Source organism: Nelumbo nucifera, chromosome 4 (assembly GCF_055504915.1).
Source record: "Nelumbo nucifera cultivar China Antique chromosome 4, China Antique-T2T, whole genome shotgun sequence".
NCBI lineage: Eukaryota > Viridiplantae > Streptophyta > Magnoliopsida > Proteales > Nelumbonaceae > Nelumbo > Nelumbo nucifera.
In genome coordinates, this window is record NC_142652.1 from 30,447,469 (window position 1) to 30,475,177 (window position 27,709).

At 36.3% G+C, this 27,709-nt stretch overlaps 1 protein-coding gene and 2 long non-coding RNA genes across 6 annotated transcripts in view; 1 reads left to right on the forward strand and 2 right to left on the reverse strand.

Annotated features, from left to right (window-relative positions):
* Nucleotides 1–4,054: 4,054 nt before the first annotated feature.
* Nucleotides 4,055–14,479, reverse strand: LOC104587755 (uncharacterized). Of its 4 annotated transcripts, none has more exons than XR_733642.3 (4): nucleotides 13,935–14,479; nucleotides 10,833–13,842; nucleotides 10,614–10,722; nucleotides 4,055–4,202 (listed from the first exon to the last, which is right to left on the reverse strand). It is a non-coding gene; the product is annotated as an uncharacterized LOC104587755 (long non-coding RNA). The 4 variants fall into 4 exon arrangements; XR_016085362.1 differs by lacking the exon at nucleotides 4,055–4,202 and having other exon boundaries at nucleotides 10,284–10,722; nucleotides 10,833–10,939; nucleotides 11,061–13,842; XR_016085361.1 differs by lacking the exon at nucleotides 4,055–4,202 and having other exon boundaries at nucleotides 10,284–10,722; nucleotides 10,833–10,965; nucleotides 11,061–13,842.
* A 2,153-nt stretch (nucleotides 14,480–16,632) lies between these two features.
* LOC104587758 (uncharacterized) lies at nucleotides 16,633–18,354 on the forward strand. Its single transcript, XR_733644.3, has 2 exons — nucleotides 16,633–17,446; nucleotides 17,558–18,354. It is a non-coding gene; the product is annotated as an uncharacterized LOC104587758 (long non-coding RNA).
* A 6,459-nt stretch (nucleotides 18,355–24,813) lies between these two features.
* The window catches only part of LOC104587759 (pyruvate kinase 1, cytosolic-like), a 33,407-nt gene continuing 30,511 nt past the window's right edge, over nucleotides 24,814–27,709 (reverse strand). Inside the window, exon 12 of the mRNA XM_088886414.1 lies at nucleotides 24,814–27,595. The gene's annotated coding sequence lies outside the window, so the exon portion shown is untranslated. The remainder of the gene's footprint in view (nucleotides 27,596–27,709) is intronic.

Sequence of the window (27,709 nt, forward strand, 5' to 3'; positions counted from 1 at the left end):
GGAACCCTCCAGCACAGCCAAAAAAGTAATTTATTCGAATGATTCCATTTAATTTATATTTCGTAACATCTTACTATATCCAATTGTAATAAAATATAAGGCAAATGACAAACAACAAATTAAATGGCTAGAAGTTTCCCCTAATAAATCCATCATTTCCTCTTAAATATTTTTGAACCCCTTTTGACCCTCTCTAATAAAATATATGTATAAATCAGATGCATGGGTTAAGGGCCAAATTGATGTCAAAACCCAAATTTGTCAACTCAAACCTAACCACATTTATATTTAATCTCATGCATTGAATGAATTAAATCAAAGTCCCAAGACAAAACTACTTTTCCTTCAAAGACATGATTAATCTATTATTTAGAAAAATAAGAAAAGAAATTTTAATTGTGAATAAAAAGTTACATGTATCCATCAATAAAAACTTTATAATTCCATCTCAAGCAATAAAGGCTTTCAATATCTTGCTTGAATCGGTGTTGTAAGAGGGTGGTCTTACTTACATAAGTACACAATCCGACCAACCTGGGACCGACCGAACCAGGGTAAGTTCGATCCATTTTACAAGTTAAATTTAAGTTCTGAGCATTCTAACACAATAACAAAATTAATATATGCACAACTAAATGATGCATATCTAGAAACTAGACATGTATCCAACTAAGTATATTATTGAATAAAAATAAACATGTGCATAATAAATGAACATTTTAAAAAGGCATTTAATCACATGTTTTAAATGTGTAAAAAAAACCTTCTAGAATGAGAGGGTAAAATGGAAAAAGCACAACACCAGGAAACTTCTGGAATGTACACCCTAAACTTATAAGTACTTTTTACCCATTTCAAGGGATTTTTGGAATCCATCATCCATCCCTGAATTGGCCTTGCCATTCTCCATCTGCCACTCTTTCATCTCATTGTCGGAATTCCAGCTCTGGTAAACCACAATAGTATGATCCCCCGCCAAAGGGTATTTAGGCAACCTCTCCGAGGGTCCAACTACTCTCTTTTCTTCGCTTCCTTTTCCCTTTTAGTCTGCAACTCGAACCAATCCCTTACACCTTAGAGTATTGACCACTACTAGTCCACCGCCTTACAGGTAAGTTCCATTCATTTAGATAAATATCAAAAGTAGATTACTTACAAATGCGGTTTACCGGTTTAAGTAGATATTTAGATAAATATCCCCGAGGGTCCAACTACTCAAGTTGTTTGACAATTGTCTAAAACTTTCTTGTCAGGGTTAGTGGAAAGGAAGAAGAAGAAGAAGAAGGGAGAGGGAGAGGGGTTGAGGGTAAAATTGGGCTTTAAAAAAGTTATATGTTATATGTATACGAGTTTTGATGGAATATCAATGAATACTAACGTAAGAATAGAGGTAGTCAATTTTCAAAAGTAGTAGAGGTAGTGTTAGATAACGGTCGGGACATATTTAGTCAATTAGCTAAATCATAAGGGTATCGTAAGGTTAGTTTAAAAAATTTACCCTTGACTTAGATGATTTTAATTGTTTTAAGGAAATAAATAGTTTGCACTCCACCTCAAAATTCCCCCAACTGTACCGTGGAGCTAATATTTGTTGGGGGTGAACAGTAAAAATCCCTTGTTTTAAAGGTTAATAGGTGATGTGACATGTCTACTTACAAATTATATCCTAGAAAAGGTAAAAACTGGTATTGAAATTCTTGATATGCAAATTTTAAGTAGCAAGAGTATTGATATACATTGAACTAAGGTTTTTAAAATAAGACCTGACAAGGAACCGTTTTGGTTCCGGTTCTCAGGTCTAACAGTCTGACCATTTGGTCCAAATGGCTGGTCCACTCAAACAAAAAATTAAAAACTTAAAAAAATTAAAAACAAAAAAATTGCCAAAAACCATTCTCGGGTCAAACGGTTTGACGGTCAATCGCTCAAGTTAGTAATTCGTTGACTAAATTAACGGTTTTTGGCCAAAAAACGATTTTGGGATTAAATGAAACTGATTCCCGATTTTTTTAATCTGACCATCCGATCTGATTTTGAAAACATTGCATTGAACCTTGATTCGGTAAGAATACATCATTGTATTAAAAATGGAAATAAATTTGCTTTTTCTAATAATTTTGAATTCAAAATTAGAGTAAAATTTACTTCCAAGAATGCAAATAAACTTTGCACTCAAAATTGGTGTTTGTATCCATTACAGCAAAAAATAATACAAAACCGAACCAAATTTGCTTCTAAATTTCTTGATCAAATTAATTTACATGTACGTCTAGGGCGGAGCCAAGTTATTGGCTCGTGGGGTTCTTTGGCCTCCCACACTTTATTCATCTCTAGGCTGGGACTTGAGATTCAAAAGTATTGTAAACTTTTTCTTGTTAAAGAATATATATCCAGTTGCTTGGAAAACTTTATAAGATTAAGGCGTTGTTTGTTTTCTTGATAACTAATTCGTCAGTCGTCAGCACGACAGTCTGAGTTCATTGTTTTGTTATTAATAGGTTTCACGGAAAAGAATGATTCTCAGGTATAACAGATAAATTGTTTTTCTACCTAATAACTAATATATAATGGAACAAAGTGGTAATAACACTTTTGTGAATAATGTGCTGATTACCTAACTTTATCAGGGGAACAAAAGGAAACTGATACATGCAATTACTTGTGTAGTACTACTTCGTTTGGCCAAGAGTTAATGCAATTATGCAATCTTCACTATTAAAAATAAGGGTATAATACAAAAATCTCCTTTGAATTTTCTGATAATCATAAAAATTTTCCCTATAGTTTCATTTTAGTAAAAATTCTCTCTTTATTTCTGAAAATTTTAATAAATACTTTCTTTCGGTTAGACCAAGACAGAAAACGTTAAAGAGATGATCGTTTTTTTAAAATACTTATTTTTGCTAAAATAAAATTATAAAAGAGATTTTTATGATTGTCAAAAACTTCAAGAGAGATATTTGTATTATACCCTAAAAAAACATTTTTTAAAACAAGAAACGGGTTGGTTAAACCTAAAATCTATAGTTAAAATTTTGCTAGAGAAATCATGCGTATGAAACCCATGTAGAACCCACGTGATTGGATGGACAATGATTAATGAAGTATGAAAGGATTCCAATTTCAGGGTCTGTATCATTTCAATGGTCAATTGCGTTCCCATTTTCTTCTTTTGGTAAAGTTTTTCTTTTCAATTTCATTAATATGTTTTGAACAAATATGAACTTCTTTAATTAAAAAATATCAACGCCCTAGTAGAAAGTGGAGATGGATAAGGATGCAAATGGATTTGATCATGATTCGATCCAATCTTATTTGATTGAATATGAATCACCCCTGATCGGATAATAGGATTTGATAGAAAATCGAATAAAATTTGTATCACCCTTATCCAATCTGAAAAGATCTGATCGTATATATTATATAAATATATTTGTATATAGTACATGTATATATTATTTATTTATTTATAAATATATTATTTATATTATTTTTTAAAAATTATTATTATTATTTTTTTAAATAATTATATTTTTTGTTTTTATTTTATTTAAATTAACTTATTTTATTTTTTATAATTTATTAATATTTAAAGAATACAAGTTCAATCAGATAAGATCTAAAGATCCGATTTAACAATAGAATTAGAATTCAACATAAACAATGTCAAATTGAATTCAAATATACCTGATTCGAAACGATCCGATCCGAGATGGAGCCATGGAGGCATCAACTTGACAAAGAAGATGCCCACAAATGCCACTCGTTCACTAATTTTAATGCTTCTTTTATTATGGTTTGAGTGACTAATTGTTCCAGCCTCGTTGGATGTGCAAATTAGGAATAAATTGATCAATGCATCACAAAATCATTGTTGGTCCTGATGATATACTAACAAGGCAACTACTTTCTTAAAAAATAAAACGTGGTATTTCTCTAAGTAAACTGACGGGTGATGAACAAATTCTTCTGAACATTGAAAAATTTATTTATTTATTCCTGTAAACAGTGTTACAGCGTACTTCATGAAAATTAAAAGCAAGAAATATACTTCTTACCGACATTAAGATGCTATGATTCAGGGGAGAGGCTCACATTGCAGCACAACACTTGAAAAAGGACAATCACAAATGAAGTTGTTCCCTTGTCTTCATGTCTGTGCATTTGACTCTATTTCTCTTACTTTCTCTTTTCTCTTGTACCTGCATGTAGTACATTTGCATGTGCCATTCAATTAGTATCAAACAAATGGAAGAGAAGATGCTTCATTAACAACTGTACTCACCAACCATTACAGAGGGACCACCAACCAAAATGATTCAAACCCAGAAAACAGAGTATCCACAAACCACCGGTGGTGGTGGTGGTGGGGGGGGGTTTCTAAAATTTACATGTTTTTATTTATTTTTTAATTCAATTTCAGGTTTCTGTTTATATATATAGGGCGTGGCCTGAAATATAAGCCTGAAATATAATTCAACAGGAGTGTCAATGGATCGGGTTTAGATTGGATCCATCCAAATTAAAATCAATTTGAAGGACCAATAAGACCATATTGAATTGGACCAGTCTAGACTTAATGGTCGAAATTGGATTAGATTGGATTTGGTCCATTGGTAATGTATTTGTATTTGACTAGGCCGTATTGAATCAATATTCAGTCCAGTCGGCTACTTGAATCCTGTTTCATCAATCTCTTTTTAAGTGTCATATCCATCTGCCCTTGCATACCATTTTCCATTTGATATTACTAGTAATTTGGCATATGCGTTGCACATGAGAAATTTTTCTTCATATCAATTACTTGAATTTTAAATACATGATAGTTAAGATATAAATTGAAAATTAATAAAAATAACAATATGATTAAAATTAAACTTAAATTATGATTAAAAATAAACTTAAATGCTTGTAGTAAATGTTTACATACATTGCACGTGAAAATTTTAAATTATAAACAATTATTATTATTATTATTATTATTAAATTTGCTTTTCGTTGCTATCAAACTATCATAAATAAAAATAATTTTTATTTTAACAAGCATTTTATTTAATATGATCTAACATTAGAAATGTTCCAAAATGTTTTATTTCAATTATGATATCATGAGTTTCTTTAAAAAGTTGGATCGTTGACTCACCATCTATATAAGAAAATAGATTAATTTGCTTTGGGTTTAGTTTTAAATTATATATTTCATCTACGATAGATAAATAATTTTTACTTATTACACTTAATTTTTGTTTGAAATAATTAATTATTTTTTGTATCATATATTTTATTTATTTTAATTTTTTATTATTCAACTGTGGCATTATTTATTAACCAATTTGACCCTAAATGGTTAAATTGCTTACCCACCACTGAGAGAAAAGAAAATGGTTTTATTTTCAAACTACTTTTCAAAATATTTATATTTATACTATTAAAGTTAATGTTGTGGATTTAATTAATAGAATTTAATGGTGAGAAAACTATATCTTAAATATAGGATTTAATAAGAGAATATACCTTAGATATGAGATTTAATGAGAAAATAGGAAAATAGTTTTATTTCCAATTGGTCTTAAATCTTACATTCCATTTTCATCATTAATAAAAAACATTTCTTATTGTCATACTTATTAGTGTTTAATATGCCGAATATATGATGTTAAAAATGTTCCCTTTTTAATATTTATATTTTTTTGCATTTTATCTATTTTTAAATTTTATTATTTAATTGTGTCAGCATGGATTGGCCCATTTGACCCAAAATGGTTTAATTTCTTACCACCACCTAGATGAAAACACTATTTTTTCTAGGTAGATTTTAAAAGTACAAGTTTTTATGTTATTGAAATTATTAATTTATTATATATAGATTTAATTAATACAATTTAATTATGAGAATAAACAAAAATGCCTTAAATATATGATTCAATGAAGATGAATGCAACTTAATACCTTAAATGTTGAGATTTAATGAAAAATAATTGAATGCATTGACTATCTTAAAATTACCTATTTTCAACTCATTTAATATTAGTAACCAATTACCCTATTTGTCCTCATTTTTTATCAATAAATTTAGATATGAAGGGATAAATTTTGTTCCTAGAAAATTCCAGAAATATTCTTGAGACTATTCATACCTTTTAAAGTAGTATGGATATTCAGATTTTTTTTGACAATATTATACTCAGGATCAAGGTGTAGAATCTTGTTTTCCAGAAACACCCTCCAAAAATTTTCTGGTTTACGTATAAATCATCACCCCTAGCTACCGGTGATGGTACTTTGATATTATAAAACAATGCATCTGTACTTTTGAGATAGGTTTACCAATCAACCAAGTAGACAGATAACCCCATGTATTTATACCACTTATAAGGGGGCATTCTTTTTTTGGATTTTGAGAGAGAGGAAAGTTGGTAAATGGGATTTTGATTTTCATTTACCAAGAAATCCATATTCTTTTTTTAAACTTATGTGGGGACTAGGGAAAGTTTATTTTCCTAGGTATCCCATCTACTAGGTGGGTAAATAGGCCAATCAATGATACCTGTAAACCTACGACCCGATCCGATATCCAATTCGATAATCTCGGATTCAGATGAGGTAAATGTAATCATGGTTTTCAAAACCGGGAACCGGTCAGGTGTCTGGTTCCATTTTTCCCCAAAACCAATTTTTTTGCCAAAAATCATTGATTTTGGCCAGCAAACTACTAACCCAGGCGATTAACCATTCGAACGGTTTGACCTTTTTATTTTTTTATTTTTTGTATTTTTGTCAAGACTGGATGACCGTTCGGTTCGAACGGTCAGATCGTTTGACTTGGGAACTGGACCCCTGACTGGTTTGTTCTTCGAGTTGGTTTTTAAAACCTTGAATGTCATATCAGATTGGATTTGAATGGCGAAAGTAGAATCCGATTAAAGATCGGGTTGAACTTGGACTCACCTCCATCTGATTCGATAAAAACCCAAGTCCGATATATTTATAAATATATATATTTTATATTATATACTTATATACATTTATGGAATAGATAAAATTTCTTAGGGGTAAATGAGGAAAATACTTCCTTAACCCCTAGTCAGTGAGCCCTAAAATCCTAAACCCTCAGTCGACACTTTCTTCTCACTTCTCCTCTCTTGTTGTTGCCTAATTCGCCTTTCCATTTGCTAAGTTGTTGTCATTCTCTCCTCTCTCAACTCTCACTCTTTGCAACAACCAAGTCGTCGTCGCTGTTCTTTTCTCACCTAGGTTTTCTTCTTGACCATAGAGTTCTCATGCACCATTTTCTTCTTGACCATAGGTTTTCATTTGATCTGAATAAATTATAAATTATTTCAATTTTTTTGAAATAAAAATTTAAATTTTACAAATTACATAATTGTTTCAAAACTTTTGATTAAAAATTACTGATTATAGATTTTGTTTTAATAATATTACATTCGGCAATTGTGACCATTCAACTGCTAAAATAGGTAACTTTAGTCAAAGTCGGATAAAAATATGAAATCCGAAAAATCCAATCGGATTCAAACTCGGATTCCCCGCACATAATCCGATTGGATTTCGGATCGAAGTCGAATGCAGCCAAAAACATGTTGAATTGAACTCAGATTTAGATGAATCCAATCCGAGTTCGATCCAATGATAGACCTATGGGTAAATAACTTTTCCACCTAGGGAAAAGTTGTCAACACTTGAATGGGACAAAAATGCCCCTTTTAATAATTGATTTTTATAGCTGAAATAGTCATTGCCTTATGTACATGGGAAATAAAAGAACATGGGTAAATGCACTAAACCTACGAAATACTTACCTAGATAAGTGCATTTACCCGAGTAAGTAACATACCGAAAAACAAATAGGACCTTAGAGAAATCATGTAGCTAATTTGGTAAATGATTTCTACACCATCCTGATAAGTTTTGTCTTGGGTTTTTGACCAAAAAAATCTATAAATAGAAGCTTCATTTTAACCCACCATTTATTACACGCCTTCATCGGTGGGCTATAAAAATTTAATCAGAATATTTTTATAATGATAGTGCTTGTAAATAATTATTTAAATATTTTGATTTTTAAATTTAAAACAATGAATTAAGACAAAGAAAAATAATAAAAGAATCTTTCAAAATCTAAATGTCTTTAAATTCATAGGATTTTATTGACTTCCTCACCTCCTGAATTTTTATTGATTTGTACATTTATAACAGTTGAGGAAATCCATCAAAGTTCAAAGGGGAAAGGGTGGAAAAACCATAAATTTCCCTAAATTTTATTCCACGTACCTTTATATTACTTTTATTTTTACCCACTAGTACTAAAAAGATATTTATATCAGAAGTCAGCTTTCGTAATATTTGATCAAAACATTAGCCTCATAGTGTAACAGATAATCTATTCTTGAAATTCCTCAATAATTCACATGGTTGATCCAAATCTCCTTAATGGAAAATTTATCTATCGTGATGGTTGGAGGAAGAGCACCTCAATGGAAAGATATAAAGAAAGGGAATTATTAGCCGGGTTGCAATTTAGCGTCTGTTTGGAACCGTTGCTGTTGCTCCAGAAAATGACACCACATCAGTGCTATATAGTAAAAAATATTGATGCAAAAAACAATCATTTATTTGGAACCGTTTTTCCATAGAAAACAGTGCTTCAAGCCACACATTGGAAATCAGGAAGGCGTGGCTTGAAGCAACGCTAAATTTGGCGTTTCCTAGAGTTGCAGCTTATTGCTACCAACAGGACAATGATGTGGCAGTGGATAATGGATAGAAGTACAGAAAACATTTACTGGAGCAATGGTACCAAACAGAAAACGGTACTCCAAGCCACACATCAGCAACACAGTTTTCTCAAAAAACAATCCTACAACTGCAGCAGCGATGCCAAACATATACTTGGTTTTGAGTTCAAATGGATTTGCACTGTACATATTTATATTTGTACTCTTTCCAAACTAAGAATAAAGGTTTTGCTTATATCATTGTCAACATGTAAAAAATTGGATGGACTCTCGAGTCCAAAGGCATCGGATCCAGAGCGATTGATATACCCATTGTGTATTTGTCATTGGCAAGGATAATTGGGCAATTTTTTTTTTCAGAATTAAAGTTATATATGGCATGTTATGTTCATCGGTTCATAATCAATCTTTGGGTATAAGAATTTAGACAAGAAAACATGTATTTTTTTTTTTATATTTTTCTTCAAATTCATACCATATAATATTGATACTTTCCTTGGTTCCATTTTGAAAACTTAACCCATCTATTTTCCTTATCCTTACTTCCCACATTTAACTCGTATATTTTCCCCATTTCCCACTCTCTTCTTCATTTATTTTTTATCCTCCATTTATTTTCATATTCTTGCAATGTACTCATCTCTCTTCCTCCACATCTTTCAGTGGCATACAACTAGAAAGTGATAATAAATGATGTGTATATCAATGCACACTAGATCTGCTATTTTCCTCTTTCCAAGAGGTTCACATTAATTTTGGATTTTTGGTGTACCAACTACAAATTGTTAAGTAAATGTAGCACTCCCAATACATTTCTATTTGAGCAATGAATCCCATTGATATATAATCAGGAAAAAGGTACCAATGATGTCCAATAAAAATGTATTGGTTGAGATTTTTTATTGGTATAAAAAGTCTACTCCTGAAATAAATAATATTAAATATTCTCTTGAAAGAAGAAGTTTACTGGACTCGCTGGATCAATCTTGGTGACAAAAATAATAGATTCTTTTAGGTGATAACTACTATTAGAAGAGCTAGAAACAGAATCACCTATGTTTTTAACCAAGAAGGAGAAAAATTTGAAAATCACTTGCAAATTGCAAATTATTTTAGTTACGAGTTTGAAAATAGATTTAAAGGTGAGGGTACTCAAGGGGTTAATGATTTCATTAAGGAGATTTCAAGGAAACTTTCTGAGGAACAGAATAAATTTATTATTAAAGAGGTTTCAAATAGGGAAATCTTTGATGCCCTCCAAACTATTGGGGACCTTAAAGCTCCAGGTCTGGATGGACTTAATGCCCTATTTTTAAGAAGTTTCAGAATATTATAAAGAAAGACTTTTGTGGGACTATTAAGTCCTTCCACACTGGGAAATTGTGTCCCATTCTGAATAAAACTTTCATAACTCTTATCCCGAAAGTAGAGAATCCAGAGACTGTTAATAATTACAAACCTATTAGTTTATGTAATGTGATTTACAAGGTCATCTAAAAAATTTTGGTGAATAGGATAAAGCCCTTCCTTGATAATTTAATTTTCCCTTAACAAAGTGCTTTTATGCCTAATAGACAAATCAATGATAACATCTTAATTGCTCATGAAATGTTCCACTCCATGAAAAAGAAAAAAGCCAAGAAGTGAATTATGGCTTGTAAGGTTGACATGAAGAAAGCCTATGATAGGTTGGAATGGGATTTTATTGAGAAAATCCTAAAGAAATTCGGATTCCATCATAAATGGATTGGTTGGGTGATGGAGTGTATCAAGACATTCATATTCTTATTAATGGCACACCTTTTAGAGAATTTAAACCTACCAGAGGTATTAGACAGGGTGACATTCTCTCCGTACCTTTTTGTCCTCTGTGTGGAAGCTTTAGCCAAAGCTTAAGAAAGAGGCTAATGAGCCCCGAAACCCGAATGAGTGTAGACCTACCAAGGAATGCTCCAAAATCCCAATCCTGCAATTCGCAGATGATTGCATCATTTTTGCTGAACCCAATATAAATGCAGGGCTAAAATTAGAAAAATTATGTTGGAGTATGCCATGGCTTCTGAATCTAAGAATTACTTGGGAGCCCATGTTATCAACTCAAGAGTCACAAAGTATATTGATGTAGCACAATCCGGTCGGTCCTATCTGTCAACGACCTTGCCTCTGACTGGAGCAACAGGTGCCTGAAACGGAAAAAAAGGCAAGGAATCTCCAGGGAGGAACCCGGTGAGATTCCTCCAAAGATCAAGTTGGTATTTTCTCAAAGGCAAGATCAAAACCAAATAGCGCAAAGTTATCACGTACCTCCTTCTTGGGGGGAAGAAAGCCTTTTATAACCACTTCGCGCACTCACTCCCAAGCTCCTGCCAGGTCGGGTGTCATCACCTCTGCTGGGGCAAGCAACCGCCACTGCTCTCTTTGTCGAAGCCGTCTCTGTGACTGGAGGTGGCAGTGGCAGGTGGCCGTTGAAGTGCGACGATCAAGCGTCAGATCCTAAGTCAGTCAAGTGCGCCGCTTCAGAATACGGACTCCTTGGGTGTCAGGTACAATCGTTCAGTTTGGTAGCCTGGAGACGAAATGCTGGAGTGGTGTATGAGGTGAAGTCTTGAGTTCAGATAGAGGTGTGGCCCGATTTGCCCTGGGGTGGGCCAGTTCGGGTTGTTACCATTTGCACTCCTCGTGAGGCTTAGGGTCAAAGGGGGAGTTCGGGCTCCTATTGGGGAGCTCAGACCACTAGTTCCTCCTCTGAGAGCTCGCGCCTTGAGCATACTACCGTGCCGAGTTGTTACTTCTGCCACATGTTGGGTGGTTAAAAGGTCGGGCCAAATATTCCTTCATCATATACTTTTAAGGACTTAAATGAGAAAGTTAGCAAAAGACTTTCTGGCCGGAAAAAGAAATTATTATCGTTGGTTGGGAGATTAACTTTATTGAATTCTATGACTTCCATGATGCCTTTATTCATCATGAGGTCATTAAAAATTCCTCAAAATACTATTAAGGAAGTTAATAGAATGCAAAGGAATTTTCTCTAGGACAAAGACAATGGTAAATATCTTGTACATCACTTTAATTGGAAAATAGTATGTACTCAAAAAAGTAGTGGTGGATTAGGGATGAAGAATCTCAAGTGGATGAATGAAGCTAGTTTGGCTAAACTTGGGTGGAAAATCCTCTTTGAAGAAGATAACATATGGGTAAAGGTGGTGAAAGGTAAATATTGAAGGAAAGAAAGCCTATGAGAGAGTAAGAAAAGGAAGGGGATCTCGTGGGCCTGACGAGGAGTTTTAAGTGCTAAAGATTTCCTAAGAAGTGGTCTTAGATGGGAGCTTGGCAATGATAACTCGGTTAAATTCTAGATAGGTAATTGGGTTGATGGTGGTCCCCTTTTGGGATATTTCCCCAACTCCATGACTATCAACGAAGATGAAATACATTGATAAAGAGAGAAGGGTTTGGATTGAGGAAAAAAATTCAATGTTCAGTCCCTCTTAACTTGTGGAACAAAATTAAAGCCATTTTCATTCCTATGGGTGGTGAACAAGATAGGTTAATATAGGGTTCAACTCCGAGAGGCTCTTTCACCATAAAATAAGCTTACGAACTGATTAGTAGTAATGAAGGTATTTGATGCCCCCCAAAGTTAAAAGCTTTTTTGTATCTTGTGCTAAATAACAAACTCCTCTCAAAGGCCAACCTTCGTAAGAAAGGTGTTAATATAGATGGGGATTATGATTGGTGTGGGGTTAGTGAGGATTTCAATCATATTTTCTTAGACTACACCATTTCTAAGCAGGTTTGGGCTTGCGTTGATCTTAATCTTGTTAGTTCTAATGGGAATATAAATCAGATGGTTGATTGGTGGTCTTCTATTCACAAGGGCATAATGGAGAAAAATTTTATGAAGGAAAAATGTGTATTCATTCTCTGGTAGATTTGGAAGAATATAAATAGGAAAATTTTTGAAAATAAAGAGGAGGCCCCCCAAACCATATTGGAGAGAGCGGGAAAGGCTTTCTTTGAATATCGGGAGCTTAATGATAATTCTGAACATAAAATAGTAAGGAAAAAATTGGAATCTTTAAAATCAATTTTGATGCTTCTTGTGTGAGGAGGGAATGTGTTCAGCTGTGGCTATTGTTAGAGACCATTTGGGCAAAGTATTGGATTTCAAAAGTTACATGCTTGGCACTTCTTCTATTAATGCAGAGGCTTGGGCTGCGAGGGAAGCTCACAATCTAGTCCTCAACTTTAACCGGACATTTACGATTGAGGGTGACTTGAAGATCGTTATTGGTTGTTTAAAAGGGCAAATATATCTCCCCCTTGGAATCTTAGGAACATCATCTCGGGATGCTTGCAGTTGAAAGAGGCATTGAAGGAAGGTGTATTATACACGCACATGTTCAGAGAGGTGAACCAGGCAGCGGATTGGCTCACTCATATGTCTTCTCTTCACTTTATTGTTTGAAAATTGACTGTTTCTGACAATTGTGTAAACATTACCAGGATCGTTAAACATAAACGGAAAAATGTTAAAATGACCATTTTACCTTTAGAACTCTCGTTAGCGTACCTCGCCAACCCCACGCGCATTTTAGCCATAGGCACTGGCCTATAGGTCATCAACGTTTGCAACGACGTCTCCGTGTTGAAGCGCGCATCCTGCCGAGCATGTTAAGCGCACCCTGTCGTGACAGCGATGCGCAGGCGAAGCCAGGAAGGCACACAAGTTTGACGCAGGGCATGGGAAGTAAGACGAACCAACGACCCGATCATGGGTCCAAGGCTTGCCATTGGATCTTGCCCGTCGGTTTGTGAAAGGTGAAGACGAAGATGTAAAGGAAAGAGAGCAAGAGGGTTTTCTTGGAAAGCAGAAAGTTGGGGTTTGTTATGGCTCTGTTCCAAGATGAAGACACAGAATGAACCAACGTCTGATAAGGGTAGGGGAGATGTAAAAGACAGTGCTCGGCGATCTTGTCCGGTAACCCAGGAATCAATGGCACTGAGTTCTCCTGATTCTCTTCAGAATTATCAACCGTTGCAGTCATTGATGCTTCCAAAATCGCCATTTTCAAGTCCTTCTCTGCAAATCCAAAATTCCAGCGAATGAGAAGCGAGAAGTGGAAAGTATGAAGAGAGTAAGAGACTAAGAAGTATAAAAAACAGTGGACTTACAGAGCTTGCTTGATTGCTCAATAGCTTGATGGATTGGTTTGGCGGATTTTTTTCCTTTTTTTTTTAATTTTTAATTTCGGATTGGATTGAAAGGTGTAAGGTGGGGTTTTGTCTTTAAAGGGTTTATAGAACCAGAAATAAAGGCAGCGAAAGCTGCAAATGAGAAGCTGACGAAACGAATTCCACCATATCCAAAGAACAAAGATGCACTCGATTAAAGAAATGCTAAATAAACAACGGAACCAGGTGGAGTTGACGTGAGCAAAATCGAGGACCAGTAATCCTCGAACGAAATGGACAGATCTGAGCTCCTTACGATTGCCGTGATCGTCATAGCAACAAATAAGTCGCCATTAAAGTACGGAAAATAGAAAGCTTAGAAGATACTTTAATGGCTTCTTGCGTGGTTCCTTTTTCTGGCTTTATCTTAGGTTGGAAGGCTTCGTCATTAAAGTACCGAAGTGGGCAATGGCGAATGGGAAGCGAAAGGACAGGTCATGTGAAAGGAGTTAGATCGGTTCCTGTGCCGGCCAGAGGAAGGGAACAAGGGAGGGGTAATATTGGATTTTAAAAGAATTTCAATGTCACGTGATTTCACGTGTATGCGAATTTTGACGGAATAATAATGGAAATTAATAATAAGGATAGTTAGTCACTTGTTATAAATAATAGGATAGTTTCGGTCAATTTTCAAACAGTAAGGATACAGGTAGGTAGTTAATTAACTAAAGAATAAAGATAATTTAAAAAATTTACCCTAATTTTATTTGTTTTAGTGATTTATGAGGTGGTGCTTCACCGTAACACATATTGTTCAAAGAAAGGAGTCTTTCAAACGAAAAGTAGAAGAAAAATCAACTTTAACTAGATTGTAAGCAGCACCGTTCCCAAAGGTCCAAAATATTGTTGAGATTTAAGTACTAGAAGAAAAATTATTGGTGCTTTTTTAAACCCCAAATCAAATTGCCACCTGGCAACCATTCTAATTTTTTATATCTTTCTATTTTTCTGAAACTTTTGTATCTTTCCATCAAAGTGCTGTTCCCTAAGTTTAATAATGTATATATATCCATATAAAAGTTTCCCGCAATAACTCACCATTTATCACTCAGAGGCTCGTTAATGTTTTGATCAACAATTTTCTTTTGGTATTAATGAAGGGCAAAGAGGTGCAAGTCGGATTGGTCACAGTTAACATTTTAAACTGTCTTTAGGGCAGGTTTTCGGGACAAGCCCACTGAAATTTTGTCGAAATCCAAACCCAACTTCATGAAAGTGCTTATGTCCTGCAGGTGCAAATAAAAAGACAGAATTTAAAATTTTAAAAAGAATTAAAATTTGAAAGATGTTTTTATTATATTATTTTAATTCCACCAATATTATTAACTTGTCTTACATTGTCCTCGTCCCAATCCCAAATAAAGAAGAGAACTATTGAACAATATAACTCGACATTTAAAGCTTTTGCCAAATTCTTATGGTCATAAATCCTTAATCATCTTTTCTTAGTTTACTCTGCTTGATTGAACGGCTTAATTCATTAATAATTATTAACTGATTTAGCTCTATACATTCTAATAAAAATATATATTCTGATTTCATATAGCAAAGATAGGGAGGCATATAATAGTTAGACATCCGTCATGGATTGCAGTTTAGCGCAGAAGGTTTTTTTTTAATTTTATGTGCATTTCCTTTTATCGTGGACTTTTTTAACCGTTGGCTTTGGGTGATTTGAAACTCGTGGCGAGGATTTGCCCTAAAAGACGAAGAGCAGATGGGCGAGATATGGGCCGTACCACAAGATCTATTATTGGATTTGGGTATCTTGACTGAAGCAGCAGCCCACTCACTCAATGGCGCACGCTACCGGCCCACCCGGGATATAGGGTTTCCGTGCTCTCAATTGTCTGAAGAGGCTCTGGCCCCAATCCGTCATGTCTTGTCACATCAACGTCTCTTTTGTCTATTCAAACCTCTTATTCATTCATTTCCCGATTTTCACGCTCTTCACCGCCACGTGTACGTCTCCTCCTTTTTCAATTTTTTCGCTTCGTATATACACGCATATCCCTCTCCCTCATCGTTCTGTATCTTCGACATAACTAGCTTGACCTAGATCACGCTCAGCGTGGCCCTACAGATTTAGCTATTATATAATGGCGGGGAGAGGTGTACCGGATCAAAATATCACGATAAGATAAAATAGACAGGAAATTAAACGAAATCTCGCGGCCAGGACATGTGATGGGGTTCAGGCTTTCAGGGAATCTTACGAGCCGCTTCCCGAGACTTTTTATCGAGATGGAAAAACCGGTCTGCCGACCCCCCACCATTAATTCCTCACTCGGTCAGCTTCTCCTTATAAAAAAGATCACCCCTCTACCCTTCGATGCTTCCATGGTTGGTCTAGGGTTTCTCCGGTTGTGTATACTGTTCTGTGGTTGGTGGTGAGTCTGGTGACTGAGCTCTGGAGGGTGTTTGTGACCTCGGTTACCCCTTTTGGGTTCTGGCGGAGGGGTGTGGAGGACTGTGGTTGTGTAGGGTCTTGAGGGGGTGGAAGAACTTAGATTTGGCATTTTGGGGTTATGGGGTGGAGCTCCTTCAAGTCCAATATTGGTTCTTTCTGGTTAGATAGAGCTGCTGAATTATGGATTCCACAGCCCTATATCATGCTTGGAGGGATTTGGATAGGTTTGTGGTTTGCATATTTCAGGAGCTGCATTATCCAGATGAGAACCTTGTTTGGATTGAAGGGAGCTCTACATCATCATCTCTGATACCTCTTCTGTTTATCTATTTGATTGTTAACTTTTTTCCTGCCTTTTATCTATACGCAGTTCTAGCGAAAACAAATTCTTTCATCACAGTAGGATTTTAATCTCATAATGTTTTGTTTTTCTTTTTTGTCCGTCATATTTTCCTGTAATTCTGATCTTCTTTTCATGGAATTTAGCCTCATTAATCGATCTTTCGAGAAAGTCTTGACTTGCAGGATGTATCAAGAACTTGTATAACATGAAGCAAACGCCAACTGGTCGAAAAGAAACTTTTCAAGTATCTATGCTTTGAATCCAGGTAACGGGGACTGTCCGGTTTTCTTCTTGTGAAAGTTGAGGTGCAATCCTGAAAGATCTTGCACAAAATCGCAATCAAAATAATGTACCAAAATCTTGGGGAAGTTTAGGCAATTAACTGTTCAATTTATTCTTGTAGATGAGAAAAATATTCAAGGTTGGAAAAAGTGTAGATATGATTCATGATAGACTGCGTTATGTTTCTCTGATTTTCTTCCATTTTGCTTTTGGATGTTCGTGGCCTTGCGCTAGTCATTGTAAACTATGTTACAACCTCGATCGTCGAAAGATTTGTGGTGCAACTAGTCAAACCCGATGATCTACTTTTATCCTTGATTGTTCCGATTCTCTGGAAACCTCTTCTGGGTTTGGTGGTGTTTGGATTCCATATTTGGTGTTTTCTGTTTCTGAACCTGCCATCGAAACATTACAAAGGTGAAAAGAATTCATTGTTTAAAAAAATCCGGTCTTCTTAAGATTGTAGAACTTCTACGCTGCTTTTAGCCACGGGCGTTGTGTAATACTTCTCCATTATTACTTCTTTAGGTCTGCAATTGTACTGCTTTTCTGGGTCTGTTGAAACGGTGAGTCGCAAATGGGTCTGGTCTGAATTGACCGAGTTTAACAGGCTTGAGTTGTTAAACTGCCCGGTTATGGCCTGGAAGGATTTGGAATTTTGTGCAGTCCATTAAAAGACTTGCTGCATAATCTGTACATTCCGACAATTAAAGACCCCACCTTCTCAATACTACGCACAAAGAGGGGGCCGATCAGACGAGGCAGTTGAGAGCTTGAGCCAAAAGCTGTTGTACCACCATTGCCCAATTTCACTTGTTAAAAGACGACGGACTCGCGAGTCGCAATTTCCTGTAGCTAGCTGAGAAAGCTCCTGTATCTGCGTGTACCAATATCCTGGAGCATAGTGTGTTTTGTGATGATAAGCTGCTAGCCTTGTATTTGGAATTTTGTGCAGTCCATTTAAAGACTTGCTGCATAGTCTTTACATTCCGACAATTAAAGACCCCACCTTCTCAATACTACGCACTAAGAGGGGGCCGATCAGACGAGGCAGTCGAGAACTTGAGCCAAAAGCTGTTGTACCACCATTGCCCAATTTCACTTGTTAAAGACGACTGACTCGCGAGTCGCAATTTCCTGTAGCTAGCTGAGAAAGCTCTTGTATCTGCGTGTACCAATATCCTGGAACATAGTGTGTTTTGTGATGATAAGCTGCTAGCCTTGTATCTGAGTTTTAGTTCTGTGGATCTGAAAGAAGCGACGAACTAAAAACGATTATCCTGAGATTCCTAATTTTTAGCCCTTGATGATGGACATGTGATGAATCTGATGCGTAGTGTATCCTCTTACTTTAAGTTCTCACCAACCATTTAAAAATTTTTCTGTGTTTTTCTTGGGGTGATTAAACAATGTGTTGGGGAACCTGTGTGGCTCCACGTTTCGGTTCTGCATCTTCCTTTTAAGGACTTGAACCACCGACCACAAGTCTCGTCCTTGTTGGGGTAATCAAACAATAGGGACTCGTTCCATACGAAAGTACGTTCTGTTGTGGAGTGCAACTAGAAAAACCATATAGTGTTGACTCCAGAGTCGAGATGTAATTGCTTCGTGCTGTGGGGATGAAATCGGATTTGGTGCTCACAAACGAGTGATAATATGTAGTTGCTCGTTTTTGGCTTCTTTTGAATAATGTGGATCCTGACATTCCAATTTGTTAGACGAGAGGGTGAGGTTATAGCTCAAGGTTCTGGTCTGCTAGATGTGGTTTTGTTGAGTTTGGAATTTAGATGCAATTGCTAATCGACAGCCTTAGGCTGTGTTTGTGTCGCGGTGTAAAAATGCACTTGCTGGAGTTGAGTGACGATGGTAGGACTTTGCGAGGGAAAATTCGTGCGCATTTAGGCTGTGTGTTTGTTCCTTTGTGGTGTAGAACGTTATTGGTATAAAACGTCACCATTGGTTCGGTTTTGTCAGTGATTGGATGGAGGCTTGGTTTATATTGTAAATCCATGTAAAATGTCATTTGTAGTAAAGTTTTACATTGATTAGTCACATTTTTCAATGTTCACTTTTTTCGTAAGCTTCCGTGTGAAGCTCAATGGAGTTTTAGATGAGGTTTACATTCCAAATAAACGCAGCCTTGGAAGTTGTGAATCTTGCCGGAGTTTTGTAAATGGTGGTTGTAGATCCGGTTGTGGGCCACGTTTACATTTGTTATTTTCAGATCCGAGGTTGTAAATCCGGTTTTACCTGCATTACCTTGACAAGTTCTCAGTTCTCACCAGATCTGATCTGAGATCAGTGAAATTCCGTTTTCTTAGATGTGGTTCTAAGTTCCTTTGCTTAGATCTAGATTGAAATGTTGGGTTGGATTAATTTTGGTCGCCGACCGCATAGAAGGCCAACACTATGGCCGTTGTATTGCCTCCGGTCAGAAGCAGAGAGGTGGGAACAAGAGGAGAAAGTGTTGCCTCGAAAAAACTGAACCCGAGTGCAAGTTTACACCGATCCGGTCTTTACACCGTAAACAAGGGTGGTGGCATTATGGATGAAAATTTTGCACAGCACATTGAATTAAGTTGGATAGAGGGTGATGATAATTGGAAGGAGTTGTAGATGGCCCCAATTGTGTAACTCAACCATATCCCAACTTCCCAAGCAGTTGGATTGAGAGGGAGTGTGCATTTTATCTCTTGCATTTACAAGTTTCCTTCAAGCTGGGTTGGTAGGAATGCCAACAATAAATGCAATTCATTGAGTTGTTAGGCAGGGCCTGACTGTCTCAATAACTGTTTGGTTTGTACTTGTGTTTGCTTTCTCAGAAGTCAGAACCTGATAGTTAGTTATGCGAGCTCCATTTAAACGATCAAACAATTCAAGGTTTTGAATCTAAGACTGTTATCAAATAAGTGATGTTGGGTCATGGGTGGAGTTGAGCTTTCCTACGTCTCCTTTTCTATGACATGAGTTCGTCGACAATAACATCCGACTAGCAAGAGAGAAAATAAAACAGCTTGCTGTCATTGCTTGTCTAGAATGGTGAGAAAAAACTATGTAGGTGAGGAGGAAAAAAAAAAACAAAAAGAAAGAGATTAGAATTTAGAATGGGTGAAAGGTTCTGTTCAACTCGTTCATACTACCAATCACATTAGACTCCTCTTCAGTTATGTTACATTCATGGGTGAACCTGTTCATAGGCTGGGCTTGGTCTCTATATTAACACTTTAACATAATACGGTCAGGCCTGAGCCCAAGCCTGCCCCAACTATCAGGCTAGGTATTCAGTCTGTGCCCAACCCTCATATGAAGTCCGAAACCCGGGCCTGAGCCTGAAGTCTGCAAATAAATTGAAAAAAAATATTTCTTTTTCTTTTTTGTACTCGATAAAATACTAATTTATTTATATTAAAGGACCTCAAAACCCAAAAATAAATAAAATATCTCGTTATGACTAGAAAAATGAGAAGAGGAACAAAGAAAAAAAAAATATTATATGTATATTTTTACTATATAAAATGTATTTTTTTCTATTATCAATTCAGGCATGGGATTGGACCGAGCTCTTTTGAGAAAACCTGAACCGTTGAGTCTAATTTCATATCTAAACCCAACTTATAATGGATCAGACTGAGCCGGCCTGTCAGACTACTCGACCCATAACATATCTAATTCATGAGGAAATGTTTTCAATGTGTAATTGACTGGATTCTCATGCAGGGTTTTTGGTTACAGGAAATCTCACCATAATCCTCACGCAATTAATTTTGATCCAATACTGCTGATCTGCTATTATGGACCCTAGGCTTTCACATTGTGGCTAACTTAAAATGGAAAAGTTTTTGGTGCCATTTAATCTCAAATGAGAGAAGATGGTCCAATCATTTCCCACAATGTTGTCAAGCTTGAAGCTACCATGTGTGGCCTAATGCCTATGCTTCCGTTTCCATGTCTAGAATGTTGTTTGTTAATCGTCAAACTAAGTATTATTTTCCGAAATGGGACAGAAGGAAATCTAGACATACTGAGTTAAGGGTAAATGTCAGGTTTTTCAATTCCCTCGGGATATCTAAGAGAAGAGACTATTTACACCTTCAGGATTTCAAGTGACCCGTGCCCTCTGATTCCAGTATGTTTCCTCTCGATCTACCCATTTTCTCGAGTTCATTTCTGACTTTTAGCTCCGAGAGTGGGTGAATTCGGATTAGCAGTGTAACGGACCGTGGAACCAATGATATCACTCCACACCAGTGGGACTTACAGTTAATGATTGTGAGTCTCATATATTTCATATATTTTAGGGAGAATGACGGTTCAGCTCAGAGTCAGAATTCTTATGCCCCAAGTACAGTTGGGGGTAGGTGTCAGTTCGAAATTGATGCCAATTCATGGGTGGGGCATTGGTATATAGAGTGGGGTATTTGGCATTTTAAATGTTTATAGGTCTGTATTAGAATTCAGAAATCTGCAATGGGCCTGTTTGTACTTTTCTGTATGGCTGGTGTATGTGTAAAATGTTATTATTGGTTCCACAGCCTATTGGAGTTCATAATTAAAATTATGGTTTTAAAAAAAGACCCGGAAATGGAACCATTTTGGCCATTGGTTTTCGAGTCGACGGTCTGACTGTCCAGTTTGAATAGACAACCCATTCTAACAAAAAATTATAATATAAAAAAATGGTCAAAACCCGTTTAATGGGTCGATGAATCGATGGTTTGACCGCTCGGGTCAATAGGTCATTGAATTTTTTAACGATTTTTTGTCAGATATTGGGTTTAGAGTAAAACTGAACTGGTTGTCTGGATGATTCACAGGCCGAATGGTCCAACCGTTCGAGTCAACGACGATTCGAGAATCATGATTAAAATTGAGATTCTGATATTAAGACGTATTTGCCTGATGGTGATGCAGTTGAGATCACCCAAAAGACACCACATATATCAATTAAAGAAAACTTTACTTCCCGATTCGCTTAGTTGAACATAGTAACAGATGAATTTCTTTTATACCTTATTTGCAATGAAAGAACTAGTATTTATAGTGATCAACATTCGAAATTTTTTCCAGCTCAACAATCACTACCCCAAGCCCACAAAAGTTGTCTACACCCTAGTTTCTTGAGTTTCAGAGGTTGGCCCAATGGCCTTGTGTCCAATCCTCAGTCAAAAGATGTAGTGGGTTTTTACATAAAGATCTTGGCAGTCCATAGACTATTTGGTTGGAAGTGCATCTTTTCGTGCATTTTTCTACATTAAGATGAGATGAAAATCTGACAGTCAAAAGATATAGTGGGATTTTACATAAAGATCTTGGCAGTCCATAAACTGTTTGGTTGGAGGCCCATCTTTCCATGTGTTTTTCTCCATTAAGACGGGAAGCTCCATTTCTAGCTTCCCAAAATAAGCTTGAATTGAGCTTCTTGTATCTTTTTGGGGCACAATTTTTCAGTAGGTAGATCTCCCCCCAACCAAACAGAAAAGAAAAAACCTGAAAACGCAAGCTGTTGGAGTTTGCTTTGTATGCTTAGCCGTTGAAGCTATTGCATAACACCTCTTTGATCACAAACCCGCGAAACTCATGGGGAGTTACCAAAAGCATAAGGGTCCATTTGGTTTCTTTTTGCCTATTTTACCCTTATACTTAATTAATTGACATGCCTTTAGTTATTATTTTGAAATATCCCCAAGTGTTACGGTCTAAGGTGGCAGTTTAGAACCGCCGGTACAGAGAATATTAAGATACCAAAACATTTACGAATGCACATTGGGTGGCGGTCTTTCTGTCGTTTGTAACTTTGAACCGGATTTGAACCAATCCATCCCTATTTTATTCTTCGAATGGACATTTATAGCAGCAAAACACCAAGTCAAAGAGAGGATGTCCCTTGCACCTTGCGTTCAAGTCCAATGAGAGGCAATCTAACTTCAATTCTGAAAATCTTTCTTCTCGGTTGCTCTTCATAGAGTGATCAGAAACAGAAGAAAATATTCAAGAACAAGATCAAAGCAAACACGGATGTAGAGGAGCACCAAAAAAGAAATGAAACTGCATCTGTGTGTGTTGATTAATTAGCTCCACAGTACAGTTATAAATAGATGCAGGATAACCAACTAACTAACAAGAAAGTGCTGACTAGGACTAACCACCGTAACTACCTCTAATATCTGACTGGCACTGCACAAACTGAAACAACAACTAACTGACTATTATAACTGTACATAATATTCTTCATCCCCCCCTCAAGTTGGAGGCTGATGAGGATCAAAAAGCCCCAACTTGGACAGTGAAAGAGAAAACTGTAGAGTTGCTAAACACTTCGTAAAAAAGTCAGTAAGTTGCAACTTGGATGGAATATACGAAGGAAGCACAAAACCATCCTTATACTGCTCACAGACGAGGTGGCAATCAATCTCCAAATGCTTCGTTCGTTCATGTAAAACAGGGTTCGCAACAATATGCAAGGTAGCCTGATTGTCACACCACAATCTAATAGGCAGCTGAACAGGTATACAAAGATCACGGAGGATGTAATGGATCCATTGAAGTTCACAAACGGTAGATGCTAAGCTGCGATATTCAGCCTCGGCAGAGGAACGGGACACCGTGGCTTGCTTCTTAGTCTTCCAAGATATCAAGGAAGGACCTAAGAAGATACAATATCCTATTAAGGACCGGCGAGTATCAGCACAAGATGCCCAATCAGCATCACAATAGCCTTCAAACTTAAGTGTATTATCAGCGGGGAAAAAAAGACCCTTGGAAGGAGAACCTTTCAAATATTTGAGTATATGTAATGCAGCTTTCCAGTGAGAATCACACGGGTTCTGTACAAATTGACTAAGCTGTTGTGTTGCATAAGTGATATCCGGTCATGTGAAACCCAAATACAATAATCTCCCAATCAATCTGCGAAATTTATCAGGTTCTGGAAATGGAGTATCCTGCTGCTATGTTAACTTCTGTGTTTTCGGCAATGGAGTACTTGCAGGTTTAGCACCAATCATCCATGTTAGCAAGCAAGTCAAGAGTATACTTGTGTTGATTCACATATGTTCCTCGTCGTGATCGACATATTTCAAGACCCAAAAAATATTTCGTAGGACCAATATCTTTAATTATAAATTCATTGTGCAGAAACTGTTTCACAAAAGTAATACTGCTCTCAGAACTACTAGTGACAAGAATATCATCCACGTAAACTAACAAAATAATGAACTCAGAATATGACTTCTTAACAAACAAGTAGTGGTCATGTGCGGATTTCCGAAAACCAACCTGCAGAAACTTAGATGTTAGCTCAAAATTCCACTATCGAGAGGCTTGTTTCAAGCCATATAAAGATTGTTTTAATTTGCACACTTGACCTACTGCAGCCTTGAGATATCCAGGTGGGGAATACTTATACACATCTTCATTGAGATAACCATGTAAAAATGCATTATTGATATCCAATTGATGCAAAGGCCATTGATTAGCTGCAGCCAAAGCCAAAACAATTCGAACTGTGACAAGTTTCGCAATAGGAGAAAAACTATCCACATAATCAATTCCAGCTACTTGATTGTACCCCTTCGCCACTAAATGAGCCTTATATCGATCAATTGTGCCATCCGGTTTAAGTTTCAATTTGTACACCCAACGACAACCGATGGCCTTTTTACCATTAGGCAACTCAGTTAACTACCATGTATTATTCCTTTCTAAGGCATCAAGCTCAACATCCATTGCTTTAACCCATTTTGGACTGAGTTTAACTAAAGGATAAGCTGGTGGGATATGTGGGGATGACAAATGAACTGAATTGGAAACATAGTCCTACAGCCAGTTAGGTGGTTTCTTAGGTCTAGAGTTGTGGCGGATAAGAGGTTGTGTGGAAGGAGATGGCTGCAGTATGGGAGTAGAAATATTAGAATCAGATAAAGGCTTATTGGTGGAAGATAAAGGTGCAAAGGGAATAAAACTAGTAGAGGAAGAATGCTCAGTAGAAACAGAAGAATCAAGCGAATCAGAAACCTGATAAATGGGATGTGGAATAAAAGGAGTGGATGTGGAAATAGAAGATGTGGCCTTATAAGGGAAGACACTTTCATGAAATACAACATCTCGAGATATGATAGTGTGATGCTCATCTAGATCATACAGTTTAAATGCTTTATAACCAGGAGCATAACCTATGAAGATGCATTTGGGAGATCTAGGAGAAAATTTAGATTTGTGAGGCTGAACATTAGTGGCATAGGCTAAGCAACCAAAGACTCCGAGATATGAGTAATCCGGAGGCTTGTTAAACAATAGCTCACAAGGACTTTTCCAAGATAGAACAACTGAAGGCAATTTGTTTATCAGGTGTGTGGCTGTTAAAAGAGCATCACCCCAAAACTTTATAGGAAGACCAGCTTGAAAAATAAGAGCTCGAGCTAATTGTAAAAGATGGCGATGTTTTCTCTCTACAACTCTATTCTGTTGTGGAGTGTAAACACAAGATTTCTGATGTAGGACACCAAGATTAGTGAAGAAAGAATGACATTCTTGGCTTAAGAATTCAGTACCATTATCGGACCTCACAGATTTGATAATAGTTGAGAACTAAGTTTTAACAAGCTTAAAAAAAGATTGCAGCTGATGTATAGTTTGTGATTTATGACGCATAAGATATGTCCAAGTAGTTCTTGTGAAATCATCTACAATAGTAAGCATATAATGTGCTCCGGATATAGTTGGTGTCTTATAAGGCCCCCATATATCCACATGTATTAATTCAAAAGGACTAGAAGTATGAATGCTGGACAAATCAAAGGGAATTCTGGTTTGTTTAGCCAAAGGACATATAGAACAAACTTCATTAACCTGCAGAATTTATTACAAAAGGAAGATGTTTCATAACAGTTGCAGAAGGATGGCCAAGTCTCTTGTGCCAATCCAATTAATCAACAAACAACTGTTTATTACTAGCAACAGCAGCATTACAATGAGCAGAAGGAATAAAACTGATACAATAAGCAAATTTAGAGATAGTAGTTGGCAAGAAAGAAGTGTAATCAAGAATGTAGAGATTCCTCATCACTTTGCCAACTGCAAGAACTTGATTACTCAACTGGTCATGTAGAACACAATGAGTAGAGTAGAATGAGACACTAATATTTGAGCAAGAAAAGAGTGTATGGATAGATAACAGATTGAACTTGAAATCAGGTATTTATAGGACATTTCTCAGAATTAAGTTGGGATGTAAAACAACATCACCAATCTGTGTGACCTGCCTTACATTCCCATCAGGTAAGTGAACAATGCTGGTATGAGTAGGAGTATGGCTATGAGTTAAGAGAGTTAAATCTGCGCACATATGACTCGAAGCACCTGTATCTATTATCCAAGAACCATGAACTATATAATGTGACTTACTAGAACCAAAAGAATAAATTGTACCTACAAAATCTTTAGTGAAATCTCCAAAATGTGCTGCATTAACTCTGCTCTCCTCCACCTGTTGTGTATTCTTCACAAGCTTCCTCAACTCTTGTTGTATGATTTCTGCTAAAGATGAACTCAGAGTATCCATGTTCAAAGAGTTAATTTGGTCTCTGCCTGCCTCAAGTGGAGAATCAGCCATATTGGCAAAAGTCTTCTCAGATTTCTACTGCTTTTGCTTCTTCAAATCTTTAAACCAGTCTGGATAGCCATTTTTCTTGAAACAAGTTTCCACAAGATGACCAGGAGTGTTACAATAAGTACAAAATATGTCTCCCTTGTTCTTTCCATCTTTCTTCTTGAAGTTGTCTGCTTGATTGTAAGTATTTGCAGATTATCCTGCAGATTTTGCTAATAAAGCACTACTTTCAACAGACTCACCAAAGTTAATATGAACTTGCTGTTGTTTTTCCACTCTCATTACCATAGCATACACCTTGTTTATACTCAGTAAATGATCCATTACCAATATCTGATTCCTTACATTGTCAAACGAATCATTTAATCCCATTAAGAATTGCATAACTCTGTTGGAGGAGTTGATTTCTTCCATTTTCTTTGAGGTAGAACATGTACAATTTCAACTGCATTTCGGAATTGGTTCCAAACAATTGAGTTCATCCCATAATTTTTTTAAATTGTTCGAATACACAGCAATAGTATTGTTACCTTGCTCTATTGAAGCTATTTGTCTCCTGAGTTGATACAATTGCGGTCCATTACTTTGGCCAAATTTCTCTTTTAATTCCAACCATAATGCCCTAGCGGTAGGAGTATACACAAATGCCTCTGTCATCTCCTTTGACATCGAGTTCAATATCCATGAAATCACCATAGAATCTACATGACTCCATTCTTCATATTCAGTTGATGTAGGATCAGGTTCCTCGCAGTTACGAGAGTTATACCAGGATGATCGGACGAGTGCAACTGCATTGACGTCTTCACCGAACGATTGCTCGAAGCCTGGTTTCCATCTCCTGTACTCGCGCTTCCGTCAATCATCTTCGCAAAGATAATACTCTCGAAGCAAGAAGAAAAAAAAAACTTCAAATACAGATTACTCCAGCGTAGCACACAAGATTCAGAACCGCAACTCTAATACCATGATCAGAAACAGAAGAAAATTGATCAGAAATAGAAGAAAATATTCAAGAACAAGATCAAAGCAAACACGGATGCAGAGGAGCACCAAAGAAGAAAAGAAATTGC